We start from the raw sequence: 21,680 nt of genomic DNA, 5'->3' as shown, positions 1-21,680 counted from the left end.
TCGATTATTAATCAAGTCTCTCTTTTAGCAAGAGGGGAAATATTATCCAGACACCCTCAAGACCTCTAGCTTTCCATTGGTCGTGATTGGGCCACGTGGCTACATCTAAGCCAATCACTGGTCAATACCTGGTTTCAAGTGTCTGTCCTCTGGAACATAGCTGGATAATGAATAATGCTGACTGGAAGACTCGATGGCTTCTGATTATGGTGTGCAGAATAGTGGCTAAACCAAGAAGAGCTAGAACAAACAAATCTGTCTTGGAATATGTACAGCGAGAAGGGTCCTGAGAAATGAGCGTGGTGGAAGCTGCATTTTCCATACTTTCAACCTGGGATCAGGAGGAACCAGTCCTGGGAGAAGGACGTCGTTCTTGATAAAGTAGAGGGTCAGTGACGAGCAGGAAGACCGTCAAGGACACATTAACACAGCGGTTGCAAAAATGGGTTCAAGCATAATCATGGGGAGATGGCTCAAGACAGGACAGTGTTTTGTTCTGTCCTGCAGAGGGTCCTTATGAGAAGGGACAAACAGCCACAACACTTAACAACAAGGTTCCAGCACCGTAGCCACCAGCTACATATAGCTATGTCGGTTTAAATCCAATTTAAATTAAAATTCCACTCACAGCTATACAAGTCATATCCCAAGTTCTCAACAGCACCCAGTGCACAAGGGCTTCCGTCATGGACAGCATCGATTGAGCATGCTTCCAGCAGTATAGACAGTTCTCCTGGGTAGCACTGATTCGGCGTTTATCCCTAGGGGCTGGGTGAGCGGTGTGGGGTGTCTTCATTAAAGTTCTGTAGACAGGGCTTTCTACTCCAGTTACCCTATCAGAAACTCACACGAGCAGCTCTACCCTGTTATTTATTTATGTATCATTTTATTTGGGGCTCTTACAGCTCTTATCACAATCCATCCATCCATTGTGTCAAGCCCATTTGTACATATGTTGCCATCATCACTTTCAAAATATTTTCTTTCTACTTGAGCCTTTGGTAACAGCTCATTTTCCCCCTTCCCCCAACCATACCTCACTTCGGAACCCTTGATAATTTATCATTTTTTTTCATGTCTTAACACTAACCACTGTCTCCCTTCACCCATTTTTCTGTTGTGAATCCTCTTGGGGGTGGGGAAGTTATACGTCAATCATTGTGATCAGTTCCCCTATTCTCCCATCACCTTTCCCATACCCTCTTGACATCCCTACGCTCATTATTGGTCCTTAGGGGTTTATCTGTCCTGGATTCCCTGTGTTGCAAGCTCTTATCTGTACCAGTTTACATGCTCTGATCGAGCCAGATTTGTCAAGTAGAATTGGGGTGATGACATTGGGGGGCAGGGAGGAAGCATTAAAGAACTAGAGAAAAATTGTATGCTTCATCAGTGTTATACTGCACTGTCTCGTCTCTTCCTTGTGACCCTTCTGTTAAGGGATGTCCAATTACCTACAGATGGACTCTGGGTTTCCACTCTGTACTCCTCCTCATTCACATTGATGTGATTTTTATTTTGGGTCTTTGATACCTGATCCCTTCGACACCTCATGATCATACAGATTGGTATGCTTCTTCAATGTCGGCTTTGTTGCTTCCAAGCTAGATGGTCGCTTGTTTATCTTCAAGCCTTTTAGACCCCAGATGCTATATCTTTTGATAGCCAGACACCATCATCTTTCTTCACCACATTTGTTTATGCACCCACTTTGTCTTCAGCGGTTGTGTGGAGAAGGTGAGCATCACAGAACGCCAGGTTATTATGAATCAAAAGTGACCTGATGGCAGTGTGTTTGGTTTGGGGTGTAGTCTGACATCCATTGCAATGGCTACACAGAACTCACCAACAAAACTCATGATTCAAGGATTTATTAGGGAAGTTAGCAAACTGTAATAGCAGTGAGAAATGCTCAGGATTGAATTGCTTTGCAGGACTTGTTACAACGTTCTTTCAAGTCTGCGAACGGGCCAGCAAACCCAGCTTCCTGAATGAAGTGCCCAGAGGCACCCCACTCCACTAAGCCTCGGCCTGGAGGTTCTCAGCTCCACTTCTGTGGGTCAGCAAATCCAGCTTCCTGAAATAAATGCCCAGAGTCACCTTACCCCACAAGCCAGCATCTCCACAAAAACACTCAGTTTTCTTTGCTAAGTGGGTTGGGAAGTCCATCTCTCTGTCTCATGCTCTGACTCCTGGTCCTGCTGCTGCTTCTCTGATGGTACAGCTGTCTACAGTGCAAGGGGTAGATGAAACCACAAACCCAAGAACTTTAAGGATTGCCTGTTGCTAGAAGCTATGATAGACAAGGTGGAGCCCTGGGGCTACAGTGATTACCAGTTGGACGTAAGAACAGTAGTTTGAAACCACCAGCCAATGCATGGGAGAAAGACAGGACTTTCTGCTCACCTAAAGAGTTAAAGAAACTCACAAGGGCAGTTCTACTCAGTCCTATAGATTCTCCATGAGTCAACTTGATGGCAGTGAGTTAAATTTAGTATTGACAAAGAAGGACCTATCCCTAGAACCATGTCCTGAGTTCGAGACTTCTAGCCCCCTGAACTGTGAGAAAATAAGTCTCTGTTCTTTAAACCTACCCACTTTTTGTTGATTTGGTGGTTATGGTAGCATCAGGAGACGAAGATCCCATATGAAAAGTTTCAGTAATGACAGCAAAGACGTGAACCTCATTACTTAGCCTTTGTATATCCTGTGCCCCAACCTGGCATTACAACAAGACCATCAACTCATGGCCATTGAGTGACTTCTGACTCACAGCAACCCGCCAGGACAGGGTGGAACTGCCCCTGTGGGTTTCTGAGACTGTGGCTCTTGGTAGGAGTAGAAGGACCCACCTTTCTTCCCCGGAGTGACTGGTGGTTTCAGACCGCTAATCTTGCAGTTAGCAGCCCAACACATAGCCACTGTATCCCCAAGAGCTCTTGATACAGTACTGCTCAGTCTTCAAAGTTGGTTTACTTGGGGTTCTATTATGTAAGATGTGGTAGAAAGCACCACTTTCCACTTGATCTAGTCGCAATGAGGTCCAATAGGAAAGAAGGCAAAGCCGTTAGGAAAGCATATTGATCTAACTGAAAAATGCAGCAAGGGCGCATCACTTACCTAGGTCCCTATCTCTGGCGGGGAACCCAAAAGGATAATCTCATAGCGATCCTACAGAGTCACTGTGTCGGAGTTGACTTGACGGCAGTGAGTTTGGTTGGGATTTAAAGGGCTAATCGTGGTAGGTTTTCACCAAAGTGCACGGGATGACCGTGAGGTCTCATAATAAAAACATTTTCAGAAAATTGAAAACGACATTGGTGGGAAACAGGCCAGGAATGTTGCACCAAGAACTAGTTTCCATCACAACAATGCATCTGCTCCATCTTTTAGGGCATCAAAGACTGCCGCACAAAGCTTTTCCTGGGGAACCTCACCCCAGCCCGGCTCTGGGCCCTTAAGACATCTTTTTGTTACCCATACTTTAAAAAAATGTAATCTCTCTCTCTAGAGAGAGAGAACATTTAGAAGGCACATACATTGGGTCCTTCAAAAATGCCCCAACTGCATTGTGACATGTGCATGGAAGAAAGCAGAATTCTTCCGGGAAGGGTGAGAGAGATGGAAGGACCCCCCTTGGGAATGCATGGAGGATGTGTGGAGAAACAATAGCTTCCCAGTTAAGTAGTTTGTTTGATAAAGATTTCCGTGAGCTGCGAACAACCTTTCTGATGGACCTTTGCATCTCTCACAGAGTCCGTGTCCTGCAACCCACTGAGCAGCAGGTGAGGTCAACGAAGCTTGGCAGTGACCGTCTGTGATACGGTGGTTGGTCTCTACTCAGCAGGAAGAAAAGCGTGAGAAGGGAACCAGGCTCTTGGAGACAAGCCAGTCTACAAGGTTGGTAGCCTCCAGGAGGCATGATCTCGATGACCCCAACACAGAAGAAGTAGACCTTATCTGGCTACGATCAGGCAAATTTGACCACAGCCACAATAGATCACACCACTTAGAATGGGAGAATAATGCTAAACAGAACTCAAGTGATTGAAAATGCCTAGATTAACTGGACCCTCTGCGACCAGAGGACCCACTGAGACTATTGACCAGAGATGCTCTTTAAGCCTGAACCACAACTCTCCCTTGAGGTCAACTTTGAACCGAAAAGCAGAGTGATGCACACAACAAAGGCTAGATTCTGTTCAATCCATATGCCACTAAAGAAATATCTCCATGTCCCCACCCCTGGCCAGTCCTGGGGCTTTGGGGCTCAGCTCAAGGGGAGTCCCTCTGGGACATAGGGATACAGTGAATGGTATGACCCTTTGCTGGGCATGCCTACACAAAAGGGTATGCTGGGCTCCTCTAGGGTTTCCCTCATGGGCGCCAATAAATTTCTTCCCTTTTGCTTTAAAAAAAAAAAAAAGAAAGAAAGAAAAGAAACATCTCCGAGTAGTTTCCCTGCTGCACATTTCTGATCAAGATCTTTCCACTTATGATCAAGAAACCTTCTACTCTCACTTGATCGTTGTCCTAATATACGAAAAGGGTGTTCTAATGTCCTGACCCTCACCTCATAAGGTCACTGAAGACATGCGTGCCATAGCAAAGTGTGGTGAAGACATCAGATGGTGCCTAGATGTCATGAAGAGTAGCATCTCAGGTCCTCAAGGCTTCTTCTCCAAACAAGAAGCCATCTAAGTGAAGAGCCAGCTAAATCCACACAGTCTGTGTGTGTGTGTTAGTCCAGGTAGACTAGAGAAACAAATCCAGAGAAACTCATATGTGTATAAGAGAGAGTTTTATATAAAGCACCAGTTCTGAACCTGTGGGTCGAGATTCCTTTAGGGGTCAAATGACCCTTTCACAGGGGTCGCCTGACTCATAACAGCAAAATTACAGTTATGAAGCAGCAACAGAAATAATTTTATGGTTGGGAGGGTCACCACAACTAAGAAAGCATCCCTTCCCAGTCCAGTCCAAGCCCACAAGTCTGATATTAGCCCATATATCCGATACCAATATATAAAATCTCCTTCAAACTCACAAAACACATTCAATGATGTCGGATGCGGTCGATCAAAGGCCGGTGGGTAAAAAAGTCTTTGGATCCAGTGGTGTTGTAAGCATCTCAGCACTGGCAGGGGTCTCCACAAGGCTTCTCCAGTTCCCAGGGCTGCATCAGGGTAGGTCCATGTGGCTTCTCCTCAGGGATGTCTCACAGGAAGTGAGCAGAGAGAAAGACTGTCTCCCGCCGTTAAAGAGGAAAAACCAGATTTCCCAGAATCCTCGGGAGAAGGCCATGCCACCCCTTCGGTCTTAATCCTTTCAAGTCCCAAATGCACACTAGATTATGTAACTACCACACTGTGTGATTCAAGAATTGTAAATAATCTGAATTCAGAGGAGGAAATTGTACTAGTGCCTAAATTCTAAAACTCTGGTTTGCCGAAATCTAGGACTGGTAGTGGTAGCCCCAAATCTACCTGCAAGGTCCCTAAGTGGATTGAGTCCCTGGGGAATCCTCAATACACGTAAGCTAGGAACAGTTAACAACCGTAATATCAGACAAAGAGCACTGTAAAATGGATTTTAGGCAGGAATGTAGCAACTTATAATTTGATCTCCCTTTGGGCCCAATGTGAATTTATTCTAAAATTTTAATATTCTCTGCTTTCTCTTAGATTGAGGTCTTTTTGTTGCCGGATCCTTGCTTGTTGGCCCATGTCTTGTATGTCTCTCTGTGTAGGGAAATCTGAATAGGGATGAGTGGATTTAAGAAGACAGTAGCTGGATTGATGATTGCTTAGGGGCACAGACAAGGAGAAAGGGAGTCAACATCGATGGGTACCAGAAGCAAGAAAAGGCTTCAGAGGTGATTTTAGCGATGACTGCACAACCCTTCTTGATATGACTGAACTATTGAATTGTATGATATGTTAATTACAGCTCAATAAAATAAAATTCCTTAAAGCCTCTGTGGATTACTGTGGCAGTTACATAATCTACTGTCAACTTGATCAAAGGGGTAGAATATAGCCCATCAATCAGGTCATAGCCAATGAAACGTTTGTGTGGGCATAGCCTTCTTCTGAGGATTCTAGAAACACCTGTCTCCTTCCCGGGAGGAAGGATACTCTCCCTGTGAGACATTTCTGTTGACAGGCCATATGGAGCTATGCTGATGGAGCCAAAGTTTTGGAGCTGGAGGAGCCACATGGAGATCCATGCCAGCACTAAGATGATTCCACTGCCACTGGATCCACAAGACTTTCCACCCAGTGGCCTGTGATCTTCCTGCATTCAGTGTCATTGCATGCGTTGCATGAGTCTGAAGAGGAATTGTAGACTGGTATTGAACATATGGGCTAATATTGGACTTAGGAACTTAATCTGGACTGGGCTGGGGTGTTTCCTTAATATACGATTACTCTTTATATAAAGCTCTTTCTTAGACACATGTGAGTGTCTATGAATTTGGTTCTGTAGTCAACCCGGACTAACACAATGACCACTGCATATTGATTAGTGCTTTGCTGGAAAGGCTCTATTATCTTCTGACCCAGGGGGCTCTCTGGGCGTCTTGGCCATTGCTTTTCTCATGGTGACCAAGATGTGGCAAAGCTCCTCTCCCTTCCTCTTGGGAAGGTTGTGTGTCCCCATCCTTTTCTTGACGAAGGCCCTCTGACCTTGGAGACTTCATTCAACTCCATGGCATCCACAGGTGTTCATCAAAACCTCCTGCCTCCCACATCCTGTCCTGTACTAGCTGGGTGTCCTCCACGAGGCCCCCTCAGGTGGCTGTGCTCACCCCCTGACTCTTGTGGAGGCCCATGGCTGTGGGGCAGCACACAGCCAGCCACTCTTCCTTGTTCACTGCGGTGGAAGCTGCATATTGATTCTTAGAGCCCAATTCCCGAGCCTGGCATTCTAGAGATGAATTGTCGGAGTCTCGTGTTTACTCTCCCAGCCTGTCTGAAAATTCTCAAGCCCGACCAGATAATCATCTCCTTAAGGTCAACGATTCCAAGGGGTTCGTGGCATGTGATGAGGACTGCTGCTAAAACACCGACACCATCGATCTGTGGAAGAACCATCATCACAGCCAAGGGCAAGCTAAGGTCAGAGGTAGCAGCACCCTCTAGAAGTCAAAGGAACAAACTAGGACAAAGGTTCAGAAATCAGACAACAGACACCTGCTACGTGGTGCCTGGATAATCCTGAGATCTTCAAAGAATAACTAAGGCTTACGCCCTAGGTCAGCACTTCTAAACTGGCCTTTCCATCAGCATCACGTGGGTTGCTTCTCGATAGAAATATTGATAAGCCCCACTCCGGATGTGGGAAATGAGCCAGACGATTAGAATTCTAAGCTAAGCAAATCTAATTCTAATGACCTAAGCTAATTATTTTGATTGCATGAAATTGGGACAAAGGCTGACTTCACATGCAGTCACTTGGACAACCACTTGTGTGCAGAAACCACTTAGAGGTCTTCAGGCTGATGGCCCAGCAAAGATTCAGCCAAAGGGCAGTTCCAACTGGCGGCCATGTGTGAAGGGACATCCAGATGATGGCATTCCTTGGTGTTCAGATAGCCAGACGTTGGGGGACAGAACCAGGCCACCCCTCTGCCCTGCCTGACTCCCTGGCCCACAGACTTCAGGCACACAATAAAATAGTGGCTTTGTGCTTTAAAAAATAAAAATGCATCTGGAGAGCTTGTAAAAGATGCTGTGACTTGGGCCCCATCCGGGAAACATCCTGACTTACTTAGTCAGGAGTAAGATCTGGCATTAAGTGTTCCCTTACTTTTTGTTACAAAAATGTTAAACACGAAGAGGGATCGAGCAAATCATGCATGAAACTCTGCAGACCCATCACAGGGTGAGGCCAGGGAGTCCTGGCTTACCAAGTATTCCTGCTACAATGCACTGTACTGAAAGACTATCGTTTTCTGGTACATCTTATCATTCATAAGCCACCACTAATCTGTCAGCCATTGCAGTGCAGCAGGGAGCTCAAACATAGCAACAGTCAGGAGGATTCTGTAGCACAGGGCCGTGCTTCGTTACCTTCTACAGAGATAGGGCTGCTGTGAGTCAGGAGCAAATTGACAACACCAATGGCAGCAGCAGCATTAGTGCAATGCACTTTATACAACAGTACGGCGAGTATTTGCTTGGATCCAAGTCAATGCTCATGGAGGCAGCTGGCAAGAGATCAAATGATGCATTACCTCGGGTAAACCTTCTGCACAAGACCTCTTTAACATGTTGAAAAGCAAAGATGTTGCTTTGAGGACTAAGGTGCACATAACTCAAGTCATGGTATTTTCAATCGCCTTATATGTATGTGAAAGTTGAATGTTGAATAAGGAAGACTAAAGAAGAATTGATGCATTTGAACGATGGTGTTGGCAAAGAATATTGACAGTACCATGGACTGCCAAAAGAATCAACGAATCTCTTTTGGAAAAAGTGCAACCAGTGGCAATGATGGCGAGACTTGGTCTCACGGATTTGGGATATGTCAAGGGAGACCAGTCCCTGGATACGACATCATGCGTGGTAAAGTAGAGGGGCAGCCAAAATAGCAGAAGCCTCTTGAAAGATGGATTGACACAGTGGCTACAACAATCGGCTCAAACATAAGACCAATTATGAGGATGGATGAGGAAGTGTTCGCTTCCGTAGTGCACAGGGTCCCTATGAGTCGGAACCCACTCAATGGTCGCTAACAACCACTTGCGCCTGGAGTCCTCTGCAATTCCATGATACCCGCTTTAGCAAGCATGATGTCGGAGATAGTTAAAGTTTATTGTGCCAACCTGGCTGATAAACACACGTGGGATTAATTGAAGGAAGGCAAGATAAATGGCTTGGTGAGTCTTGCCTTTCTAGTTCTCGAGTCTCTTGCTGTCTGATGGTCGGACTAGGGTGCAGCAGCCTTAGCCAGTTCCCTTCTTCAGCTTGCAAGGCTCACTTCCTGCAAGACATTCCTGAGGAGAAGCTGCATGGACCTACCCCGATGCAGCCCTGGGTGCTGGAGCAGCCAGGTGGGGACCCCTGCCAGCACTGAGATGCTTATGCACTCACTAATTTGACTTTCCTCCTGCAGTCGGCATCATTTAGTGTGTTCTGTGAGATGGAAGAGGACTTTGTGGATTGGTGTTGGACTTATGAGCTAATGTTGGACTTGTGGGCTTGGGCAGCATTGGGTTGGGATGTTTTCTTGATGTGCACTTACCCTTTATATAAAACTCCTTCTTACACATATGAGTTTCTGTGGATTTGTTTCTCTAATGTACCCAGACTAACACATTGTCCTTCTCCAGAGACTAGTCTCTCCTGATAACGTGTCGAAAGTGTGTACGATGATGTTTCACCATCTTTGCTTCTTAGGAGCACTCCATTGCACTTCTTCTAACACTGACTTGTGCATTCTTCGCGGGATCTGTGCTGAGAAATGGCATCTGATCTCCTCCAGCTACACAAAAAGGGTGGAGAGCCCTAGTCCCCAGCAGCCCTGGGTCGATTCCTACAAGGCAGAGGTCAGGCATGCCTCAGCTCTCTGATCTTCTTTACCTCAATCAGAGACCAACCTTCCCAGCCATGCACCCGACTTCTCTGCTTGATTCAATAATTCATTGTCATAGCCATCCGGGACCCACAGATGATACTAACAATCCTAAGGTTTATTAGGGGAGCTAATGGGCCACAAATTGTTAAAGATATAGATCATCCATTACAGGCAATACTGTGTCAATAACACCACTACGTGCTCAGCCACTTGCTTAGTCTTTATCTGGGCCAGTGGTTCTCAACCTTCCTAATGCCGTGACCCTTAATACAGCTCCTCATGTGTGGTGACCCCCCACCATAGAATTATTCTGTCATTTTGCTACTGTTATGAATCATAATGTAAATATCTGATATGTGGGATTTATTTTCATTGTTACAAATTGAATATATTTAAGGCATAGTGATTAATCACAAAAACAATATTATGAAATATTTATTTCTAATTGCAAACAAATGAAATTTTGTTTTGAAACATGGTGTACCTAGGGTATCAGGCTTCACTCTGGGTACTCATATGTGGGCATATCTGCATGCGGGCGGACCCGCCTGGACATGGAGAGGGGAGCAGTGTTTCCAATATGTTTTCCAATGGTCTTAGGCGACCCCTGTGAAAGGGTTGTTCGACCCCCAAAGGGGTTGCAACCCTCAGTTTGAGAACCTCTGGTCTTGGGGTCAGAGGGTAAGCAGTGATGTGGTCACCACAGACTCCATCATTCTTGAGACTAAACACCAGTGCCCAAGGCAGTGAGGGAGGTGACAACTGAAACTGGAGGTGAACAGACAGGGTAAGGGAGGTAGGTGGACATGATTAAAGCATCCTCCTGCCTTGGAATCTACAATTGATCCCCGTGCCTCTGATCGTATGATCCCCTCCCCAGGCAAGAATATGAGATTTGAGAAGAGAACCCCGCGCTCCAGAAGCCCGGTTCCACAGTCACCCATGCCTGAAAGGAGATGAAAGATTGAAATGGTCTGACAGTGACCAGGAGCACCTCCAGCTCGCGCCTCATGCCTGGGAACCCAGTTAGTGGAGCTATTAAAGTAACAAGGAATGAAACCACGCACAGTGAATGATGGCAAGAAGAAGGACGTGTGTTGAGTCACATAGTCTCCCTGAACACCTTCCTGGGCACAGCCCTCTGGCTTCTACTTCAGTGAAAATATGAGACACACAATGGAATTCCATACTCTACAAATCTGTTGTCTTAGCTGCCAGGAAGTTGCTGCTGTTGGACACTTTGTGCCTCTGGCATCCTGGTGATGCTACTTCCTACCACCAGGCCCTCCACTCCACGCAGCTCATTGGTCACACGCAAAAGGGGGTGCCTTTGTGGTTGCTGCCAAAGAAGGTAACAGTCCATTGGAAGTCCATTTGCTCTAGGAAAACGTGTGCATTGGGATGACACCTTCTCAAAACCAAGGTGCTATAGACCACCACGCTGTTTGAAGTCACCGCTTTGTTTCTTCCTCCCAGCATCCCCTTCCCTAAGCCACGCGTTGCCATCCATGACAAGGAAGGAAGGCAATCAAGCCAAATAGTTTCTCTGAATCGCATGCCCCCCCCCCCCCGTTAAGGGGAGTTAGTGACAGGAGCTGAAGATCATGCAATGGCTTTTTAAGTGCAACAAAGTTCAACATTTGATGTTCCTTCCACATGAAGATGTAGCACGTTCGTGAGATCTGTTGACATGTGTTAGACATTTGATGAACAATTAGCCTGAAAAAGATATTAACAGGAAATTCCACTCTGGAGATAAGCAGCTGTTCCTGCAAAGCTTCAGCCAAGTCATGGGACCCCAAATCTTCTTTCTGCAGCTTCTGTTGGTTGAATAGTCAGCATTCCTCGCGTGTCCAAAAGGAAATGCTTTGCAAATCTCGTTTATGGCTACTTTTAGCTCTTCCACTTGCAGTTCATAAAATATGTGCATTTCAGAGTGCTCCAGATGGTCAGATGAGTCCGCAGGAACCGGCACTAGCAGATGACTAACCTCAAGAACTTCCAAGCTGTGACAAGGACTCACAAACGGGACTTCAAACCCAGATTCGCCAGCATATCATGGCCCGTAACTATTTGGTTCTTGAAGTGAAAGACTAAAAACACCAATAATTACATGAAACTTTCTTATGCAAAAAAAGTATTATTACTTTTAATATTTTTGCTTCCAGTTTAAAACTATCAAAACATCTCAGGTAAAACTGAAGCGCTTGTTTAGTGTCTATCCATTAACACCTTGGTGGCTCAATAGTGAAGGTTAGAGATCATATCCACTCCGTCAACCCATGGAAGCAATGCCTGGTGATCTCCTGGCTCACAGACCACAGCCTAGAAACGTCTATGGGGATCTCGCTTTTGCCCTGTTTTAAAATTGCTCCAGATAACAAAGAGTGAAGGGGAAATATACATGGATTAAGCCTCCGGTGGATCCCTCTGATCATCGACCAGACATGTGGACAGTCTTGCTATCATGCAGAATGCATTGGAAAGTGGATTGTTGCTGATGCGGTTAGGTTAAAATGAAACACCTTATCATGTGAGCTCCCTTGTTGCTGAGATTGATTGTGGTGCTGATCATACTACTCTCAGTAATATGATCGCACTATTGAATTTGTGCTATATGAATTATATGCCAATAAAACTGTCTTTAATAAAACATGGTGGAAGCTCGACTCTGTTATCTTGGATCCAGTTGAGTTAAAAAATGACAGCACTTCATCCCGACAACAAACTCCTGGCGGCGGTGGCTTTCCCGTTCTCTCTGGGGCACCCACTGTGCTTCCTCACCAATGCCACTCAGGTGCAGCAAGCACCGTCTGTTCATGGAAAGTTGTGTGTTGTCATAATGGTGAACCGCTTTCTGTGGAGTTTCCATACTAAGATTTGAAGGTAAGCCAACCTTCCTAAACTCACTGACAGCCCGCAGCATCACCATGGCTGGCTCTCCAAACAACTGTAGGTGACGTCGGACCAGGAAGCGCTTGGTTTCCTGTGCATGGGGTCCTCATGGTGGGAGATGTTTGGATTTCCCTTTGAACCAGCTGTGACATTTTACTGGTTTGCTCATAAATTAGTGAATTAAGTAACCTCTTTTTTGCCCCATAAGTTAATCCTTTTTTTTTTCTTAAGATAACAAAGGCTTTGTGGTAGTCAACTAATCTGGTGTCAATTTAAGGATTAAGAGTGTAGGGGTGGAGTCTAGGCTGTCAATCTGGAGATAGCCAATGCGACTTCTGTGTGGGCGTGGCCTTCTCCTGGAAAATCTGGTACTTCCACTTCGGAGGCAGAAGAGACTCTCTCTCTGCCACATCCTGGGAGACGGAGCAGCTGACAAGACACATGGACTCACCTTGATGCAGAGACCCCTGCCAGCACAAAGACATTTCCAATACCACTGGATCCAAGGGCTCTCTACCCATTGGCCCGTGATCTTCTACATTCGGCATCATTGCATGTTTCGTGAGTCTGAAGAGAACTTTGTAGATTGGTATTGGACATATGGGCTAATATCAGACATTTGGACTTGATCTGGACTGGGCTGGGATGTTTTCTCAATGTTCAATTTCTCTTGTATATAAATCTCTTTTTTATACACATATGTGTGTCCATGGATTTGTTTCTCTAGTCTGCCCAGACCAACACAGGCTTTAACTTTTTAAAATTTATTATTAATTGGATTTAATACATATAGCATATCATTGCATAGTTCAAGTAGAATTGTACAATTGCTACCACAATCAGTTCCCAAACATTCTGTTCTTACACAGACTCCTTGACATCATCTCCATTTTGCCCAACCTCCACCATTGTATCTCCCTCCCCCCAAACCCTTCTTCTACTTGCTTTCCCTCTAGATTCCTCAATCCTGGGTTTCATATTCTGAAAAACAGAAAAGCATGGAACGCAAATTCAAGAAGGTGACCTCCGATGACAGTTAACCACTGAGATACACCCTAATATGAACAAACAAAACAATAGAGACAATTTTGGAAACCAGCGCAGATCCAGCCTGCATCATTGGAAGGTAACTACTAACAAAAGTTTTCGCTGTTTGGGTCAGATTTATGTCATCTTCTATTCTCCTTTCTCCCAAACGCTCTGTTTAGTGATCCCTTTCTCCCCACCCCTCAATTTTAGAGAGGGGGGTTCTCCGAGGTTTATTTTCTGTGTAGTTCCACAAATGAATCTTAGGCTCCCACTGCCATCCATCGCTAAGTAGCCTCCTTGACATATCTTCATTTTCACAAGAGTCATGATTTCACCTTTTTAAAAAAGTGAAATTAAATGTATTCTTTGACACCCCAAACCCAGGAACACCCCCCCGGGCCTATTGCAGCATTAATAAATAGATCCTCATGATAGGCAAGCAGGAAACCCAAAGCCTCCCCTGTTCTCCGGGTAAGCGGGGCTGCTGATGTTTGTGGGCGAAGGATAGTGAGCATCCTTTAGAAGACGCCGCTGGCCTTTGCCGTGTGATTGATCTTCAGAAGCCTTTGAGGGGAGTTCTGGGTTACAGTGGAAAAATATTTAAAATGCTAACTGAAGCTTTGGCATGGAGACCTCTTTCTCTCTCTCTCTTCCCCTCTTCCCTCCTTTCTCTGTCATTTCAGGCTATAATGCTCAACAGATTTCAACAGAGCTTCCAGACTGAGATAGGCTAGGAAGAAAGGTCTGGTGATCTACTTTAGAGAATCAGCCAGTGGAAGCGCTCTGAATCACAGTCATCCCATTACTAACCAATCACAGAGCTGGTCTGAGACTAGGCAACATTCCATTCCATTCTGCATCCTTGAACGTGAACCAGGGGCCAACTCAACAGCAGCTAACAAACAGCAAGAACGTCTCCAGCCCTTTGCTCCTATCAGAGCATTTCCCAAGTACCCCCCACCCCCAGGTCTCAAGGACACACTTTCTCCATGGAGAATGAGGGGAGAATTCATCCCACCTGTCTGTAAAGAGTTACAGTCTCAGAAATGCACAGAAGCAGCTCTAACCTGTCCTATAGGACATCAGAATCGACTCAGTGGCAGTGAGTTTGGGATTCCCTTCTTTCAAGAATCTGCTCAAGAGTCCCCTCATTGGGTGACAAGGTACAAACACGTGTATCTTTTCTATGCCCTTTTTGAAACTTTCCCAAGATTGATACCAATATCTCCCACAATTTGTTTGCATGAATATCAAGGGAAGAGAAGGAAGGATTACCAGTTATGGCTAGAACTTCACTTTGAGGAGGAAACTGTGTGTGTATAAAAACACTTAATGCTCTGAAGGGGTAGAAGATGAGGCTCCGGGCATATCATTTAGAGGCAAATACCATGTAAGAAACTCAAGAGCTCTGTTTCATTAATGAAGGGAAATTAAGGAGGGACTCTGAGGTCAGAAACAGTAGAGAAAGAGAACAGAAGAAAAGGGAGAGACGGGGAAAGGACAGAAAGGGGGATCGACGACACAGTGAAAACATGGCATTAGAGTTGACGGGAATGCCCAGGAAGCATTTTGAAGACCAGGAAAACCAAGTATCCAATTTTAAACAAATTGTCCCATGCTGGCAGCAGGGACCGCTGCAATGTAACCTTCCTTGTCACCACACTCAAAGTGCCGGCAGAAACATCCCCCATACAGCTGTGTCGCATGTGTTGTATTTGAGTGGACGGAGCAAATAAGGGAGGGTTGTGTCCCAGGTTTGGGTCGGCTCCAAGGGAACGATGAAGAGCAGCTGCAAGGGACAGAGTGGAAACCAGAACCTCAGCAGAAGCTGGGAGCTGCAGACCGAGCAGACGGGGAGACGAGTAGGGTCTCACGAAAGGACGGACATCGTGGTGAGATCATGGAATGTCTCCCTGGTTGCTCCTGTTGTTGGGTAGTAGTCGGTTCTGACGCAGAGTGACCTCGTGCACAACAGAAGGAAACACTGCTGCTTCTGGACATTCCTCACAATTGTTCCTGCGCCTGAGCCCTTGTTGCAGCCGCAGGGTCGATCCATCTCTCTGAGGGTCTTCCTCTGTGCCACTACCCCTCTGCTGTACCAAGCATGATGTCCTTCTCTGGGGACCGGTCTCTCCTGCCAGTATGTCCAACGGATGTAAGACGAAGTCTTGCCACCCCTGCCTCGAAGGAACACTTCGGTCAGACTTCTTCCAGGACAGATCGGTCTGTCCTTTCGCCAGTCTGTGGCACTTTCCATTGTCTTCTCCAGCACCACAGTTCAAATGCATTGATTCTTGTGTGGTCTTCCTGATTCACTGTCCAACTTTCACATTCATAGCAGGTGACTGACAATACCATGGATGGGGTCAGGTACACCTTAGCCCTCAAAGTACATCAGATCCGTGCTTTCCAATGCTCTAAAGAGGTCCTGTACAGCAGATTTCATCTCACTGGCTAGTGGACAAGAATTCGGAGTAGACGTGATCTGGATCTAAGGAGTGGGTGATTGGGGCACCTGGTCTACTCACAGCCATCACAACACTGTGTCTGGAATCTTAGAGAGCCCAAACTGGGGACTACTCAAGGAAAGGAGGAGTTAAAACTTCTGAAGCGTTCATTTCCTCTCATGGAGCAAAATCTCTACCCTAAAATAGGTGAACTCTCAACCCTAGAGTAGGTGATGAATAAATATCAATGACATATTTCACAAGATTTAATGAAATATTAGGTACTGTATTTCAGGAGCCCTGGTGACATAGTGGTTACAAGTGAGGCTGCGATCTTCAAGGTCCGCAGTTCAAAACCACCAGCCACTCCTCAGACCAAAGACAGAGATTGCTATTCCCATAAAGTTTCAGAAACTCACAGAGGTCATTCTACCCTGCCCAACAGGGTCACTATGAGTCAACAAGGGTTCGATGGCAGTGAGTTTTTTGGTTTGGTTGTTATGAGTGTTAGATGTCATTGGGTCGATTCTGACTCACAGTGACCGGACGTACAACAGAACAGAACCCTATCCAGTCCTGGACCACCCTCACAATTTTATTAAGTTGGAGTCATGGTATTAATCCATCTCGTGGAATTCTCCCTCTTGTTCTCTGACGCCCAAAGTAGTGGGATGCAGTCTTGTTAGTCTTGCCTCTAAGGAACATTCTGGCTATACTTCTTTCCACATGGACTAGCTCATCCTTCTCGCAGGACATGACCTAGTTGCTGGTTCTCATCAGTGCTATAGTTCACAGGCCCTGATCCTTCTTTCAGAGAGCTCTTTTTGCAGCAGACTTGCCCGGTGCAGCATGGTGCTTGATTTGTAGACTGTTGCTTCCACACACGTTGATTATGGATCTAAGTCAAGCGAAATCCTTGACAACTTCAATCTTTTCTTCATTTGTCAGATGTTGCTTCACGTGCCAAATTATGTGGAAGTGTAATCTCTACTAAAAATGTCGAACTTCATCAGTAAGTGCTTCAAGTTCTCTTCACTTCCAGCAAGCAGGGCTGTGTTTTCTGTGTATCAAAGGTCATTAATGAGGTTTCTTCTATTTATGATACCACAGACTCCATGTACTTTAGCTTTTTGATTTTTTTACTCGGCATACATATTGACAACTATGGTGAAAAGACGTAACCGGACACACCTTTTTCTTGGTTTGAAATCACAGTATTCTCTTGCTGTGTTTACACAACTGCTTCTTGGTCTACGCACAGGTTCCTCAGTGGCACAATTCAGTGTTCCGGAATTCCCATTCTTCTCAATGTCATTCAAAATTATGGATACCATGTTATGATCTACATAGTCAAACACCTTTACACAGTCAATGAAACGTGGGAAAGTGTCTTTCTGGCATTCTCTGCTTTCAACCAAGAGCCATCTGACCAGAATTTCCAGAAGTTCAGTTACCTAGTAGGGGCCAAAATATAACCAGCTTTGTTGTGATGGTGGTGGTGTGTGTCACGTTGGTTCAGAGCAGAATTTACATGTAGAATCTTTTTTAAAAATCATTTTATTAGGGGCTCACACAACTCTTAACACAATCCATACATACAACAATTGTGTAAAGCACATTTGTACATTCATTGCCCTCAACATTCTCAAAAGATTTGCTCTCCACCTAAGCCCCTGGCATCAGGTCCTCATTTTTCCCCTCCCTCCCTACTCCCCCTTCCCTCATGAACCCTTGATAATTTATAAATTATTATTTTGTCATGTTTTTAGAATCTTTGCAATAGTAGATCACCACATATGTTGTCCCAGAGTAACTAGTGGGTCTGAACCCTCAACCATTTGGTCAGCAGCCTTTGTGTCACGAAACCCCTTAACCAGTCCTAAAGGAACAATGTTTCCCAAACCCAAGATTAGGATGCATGGTCTGGAATGTACAGTAATTTACAAAATCAATTGCTTACAGGACCCTGTATTTGAAATGCGGCAATACTCGGCCCTTAGGCATATTTGTGAGCAGGGCTTCACTTAATCCCAGGAAAGCACTTGTATCCCATGCTTTATGGAATCTAAGAAAGGGGATCTATTACCCCAACAACAAACACAGCAAACCTTGGTTTGGGAACTGCAGTTTTAGCCCCACACATCATTTTGAAGCTATTTTAATACCAACCAAATGTAATTTGGAGAGCATTCACAGCAGAAACCCATGATCTTTCCATCCATAACATACATGTAGGCTAAGGGTCTGCTGCTCTCGTTTTAGAAAAGGAGAGGAAGGCTAAGAGCCCGAGTGCCTGCAGGGGGTAAATCCTGTAAGAGGACCAGCTCAGGCCAGCATTCCCAGGGTCTTGGCCCACCAGCTATAGACTCAGTGGCCTCCTGGTGGTGGGAGTAGAAAGGAATGATTTTAACCCAAATATGCTTGAAGATCGAAATCAAGGAATGAGCTGGAACCTGGCCATAGTTCTGGACAGAGTCCATATTAAACATTAAATGTTTTCTCCCTCAGATGGAGAATAAGAAGCCAAAGTTTGTATTATTAATGTATGCTCCAAGAAATGCTTACATGAGTATGTTTAAAAGTCCATCGAGGATTCAAAAAATAAATAGATAGATAAATAAAACAGAAAAGAAGTATATGGGATTCTTGTCAAATGCAAGCCAGGTGTGAATGTTTCCTTGCCATTCACTAGGAAACTTCTCCTTTTGAGTCTCTGTGCAGATTAGAAGATATTCATCTAAGAATATAAGAGAATTAAATTCTGAATGTTTCTAGGGGCAAATGAAATGATTTGACTTCTGGGCTAAGATAATGGGATGGAACCCACTAACAACATTGCTTCATCTACAAATGCCACTAAGAAAATAAACAACAAACAAACAGTGCTAATTGTGCTTCAGCCCACGAGAAGAGGAACCATTCTTCAGTTTATCTGAACATACTAGCCAAGAGGGCGCTGGACCGGGCAGCGTTTCATCCTATTGTATGTAAGGTCATCAAGAGTAGGAGCTGCCTCCTTGGCAAACACGTTGATTTGGAAAGGGCGCCTGACCCAAGCCATGGTCCTTTCAGCCCCTCAGATGTGTGCAAACGCTGGACAACGAATAAGGGAGACTCGAGAAGATGTGTTGTGTTTGAATTGTGATGGTAGTGAAGACGATTGGAAGTAGCCTGGACTGTGAGAAGAATAATCTGTCCTAAAGGACGTATAATGGGAATGCTCCTGAGAAGAGGGATGTTGAGATTTTAACTCGGATACTTTGGATGTGTTACCAGGAGACACAAGTCCCTGGAAAAAGTCATCACTCACTGCTATCCAACTCACAGTGACCCCAGTGGACAGGAAGGACCTGCCGCTGTGAGTTGCTGAGAGTGTGGCTCTTCATGAGAGTAGAAAACCTTGTCTTTCACCCGTGGAACGGCTGGTGGTTTCAAACTGCTGACTTTGCTGTTAGCCGCCCCACATATAACCACTATGCCAGAAGGAACTCTTAGATGTCCTGAAACCGGCCAGTTAAAGCAGTCTGGGATGGCCTTCCAGTTCTTCTTGCCCTTGTGTTGCCCACAGACATCAGCACCCCGAGCCAACACCTGCTTTTCGTTGCTCTTGCACAATCTGCTGCTTGAGCACAGAACAGGAAAGCTCAGCCAGGCTTAGCTCCTAAGCTCCTGCATTAGGTGCCGGAGCATCTTGGCTCAGTGTTTACCCATGCCCGCATCCTTCATTCCTCTTGAGTCAGCATAGCAGCCCAGCACACTTAAACTCCACATATTACTTTCCCATGATCTTTACGAGTAAAGAAAGGAAAAATGATCCAAAAAGCAGGGTCTAGGTGTCCTGATTGCGTGATATTGTGTGAGCAAGCCCTCTACAGAGTCCATCACCGTAGCAAACCTATGGCAGCATCTCTGCCAACATGCATTACAATGTTGTTGTTGTTGGGTGCCATCGAGTCGGTTCTGATTCATTGTTACCCTACACACTACAGAACAAACCACTGCAAAGTCCTGTGTCACCCTCACAGTTGTTCCCATGTCTGAGACCACTGATGTAGTCACTGTGTCGATCCATCTCCCCGAGGACCTTCCTCTTTTCTGCTGCCCCTCACTTTACCATGCAGGATGGCCTTCTCCAGGGACTGGTGTCTCCTGACATGTCCAAAGTATGTCAGACGGAGTCTTGCTATCCTTGCCTCTAAGGAGCAGTCCGGCCATACTTCTTCAAGACAGATTGCTTTGTCCTTTTGGCAGCCCATAGTCCTTTCGAGAGTCATCACCAGCCCCATATAGAATGTGTTCATGCGTCACTGGGATCCCAACGGGTCGAGGGGTGGACTGTATTTAGGAAGGTCGGGAAAACTGTATGAAACAAGTAGTCAGGTTCCTACCTAGACACATGGACTGTCAAAAGAACAAACAGATCTGTCCTGGAAGAAGTACAGCCAGAATGGTCCTTAGAGGCAAGTAGGGAGAGAATGTGTTTTCCGACGAGACCAGTCCCTGGAAAAGGGCATCATGCTTGCCACAGTAGCAAGCAAGAGAAAAAGAGGAAGACCTTTGAGGAGATGGAGGGACGCAGCGGCTGCATCGATGGACTCAGACAGAAGAACCCGGTGACAATGGTGCAGGACTGGGCACTGTTTCCTTCTCTGGTACACCGCGTTGCCGGGAGTCAGAACCAGCCTGACGGCAGTGAACAGCAACAGCAGTGAAGCCAACCTCCCGCTGTCAGAGACAACCCACTCGTGGGGCTCTTGGTTGTAGAATGAGGGCATTCATATCCAAGAACTTGCTTATGTAAAAAATGAGAAATCCATCACTCATTAACTAACTCACTCTTAACTACTTTCTGAGCAGGCAATGAGTACCCTGACATCACGCTGGGTATCATCCCTGTCCTCTTGGAGCTTGGAATCTGATAGGGAGGCAGGTATCAAACAAGCAAGTAGAACACTTCAACTGTGAGCGATGCTATGAAAAATTATACGGTGCAGGAAGGGTTTCTATTAAGAAGATTGATCTGTTTGGTGCCGATGAAACATTCCCAGATGAAGAAACACAAATAGGACATGTCACTTGATGAAGTGACCTGACTCCTAACCGTGCATTGCCGCTGCCTGGAAGGGAAAGACACTAAGAAGGCTCAGCATGTGCAAAACCCCTGTGGAACTCAAGAGGACTGTAAGTTGTTCTTTGATTGTCAGGTGGCATGAAGTCAGTGTGACTCATAGAGACCCTCTCTACAATAGAATGAAGCCCTTGGGGTAGCCTCTGTGTCAATTCATTTCACATCCTTCTCCAGGGACTGGTCCCTTCTGATAACAAGTCCAGTGAATGTGAGCCCAAGTATTACCATCCACATGCCCAATGGTCATTCTGGCTGTATTTCTTCCCAGACTGATGTGTTTGTTTTTTCCAGTTGTCCGTAGTATATTCTCCACAACACCATAATGCAAAGGCATCAATTGTTCAGTCTTCTCTAGTCAAGTTTTTTTCAACTTGCATATACACTTGTTGCTGTTGTTGCTGTTGTTAGTCAGTGTCATCGATTCAGTGTGTCCCTACATACAACAGAACGAAACACTTCCTGGTCCTGTGCCATCCCCACAGATGTCCTCATGTTTGAGCTCAATGTTGCAACCACTGTGGATTCATGTCATTGAGCAGCTTATTCTTTTTCACTGACCCTCCACTTTCCCAAGCACGATGTCCTTCTTCAGCAACTAG

The 21,680-nt window shown here is 45.5% G+C and overlaps 1 long non-coding RNA gene across 2 annotated transcripts in view; it reads left to right on the top strand.

Annotated features, from left to right (window-relative positions):
• LOC142438868 (uncharacterized) overlaps window positions 1-21,680 on the top strand; it is a 71,786-nt gene that overhangs the window by 41,520 nt on the left and 8,586 nt on the right. For both annotated transcript variants that reach the window (XR_012782819.1, XR_012782820.1), the window contains exons 2-3: window positions 3,755-3,900; window positions 13,434-13,603. This is a non-coding gene — a long non-coding RNA (uncharacterized LOC142438868). The remainder of the gene's footprint in view (window positions 1-3,754; window positions 3,901-13,433; window positions 13,604-21,680) is intronic.

Source organism: Tenrec ecaudatus, chromosome 2, assembly GCF_050624435.1.
Source record: "Tenrec ecaudatus isolate mTenEca1 chromosome 2, mTenEca1.hap1, whole genome shotgun sequence".
Taxonomy (NCBI): domain Eukaryota; kingdom Metazoa; phylum Chordata; class Mammalia; order Afrosoricida; family Tenrecidae; genus Tenrec; species Tenrec ecaudatus.
This window is presented reverse-complemented; position numbering and strand designations above follow the sequence as displayed.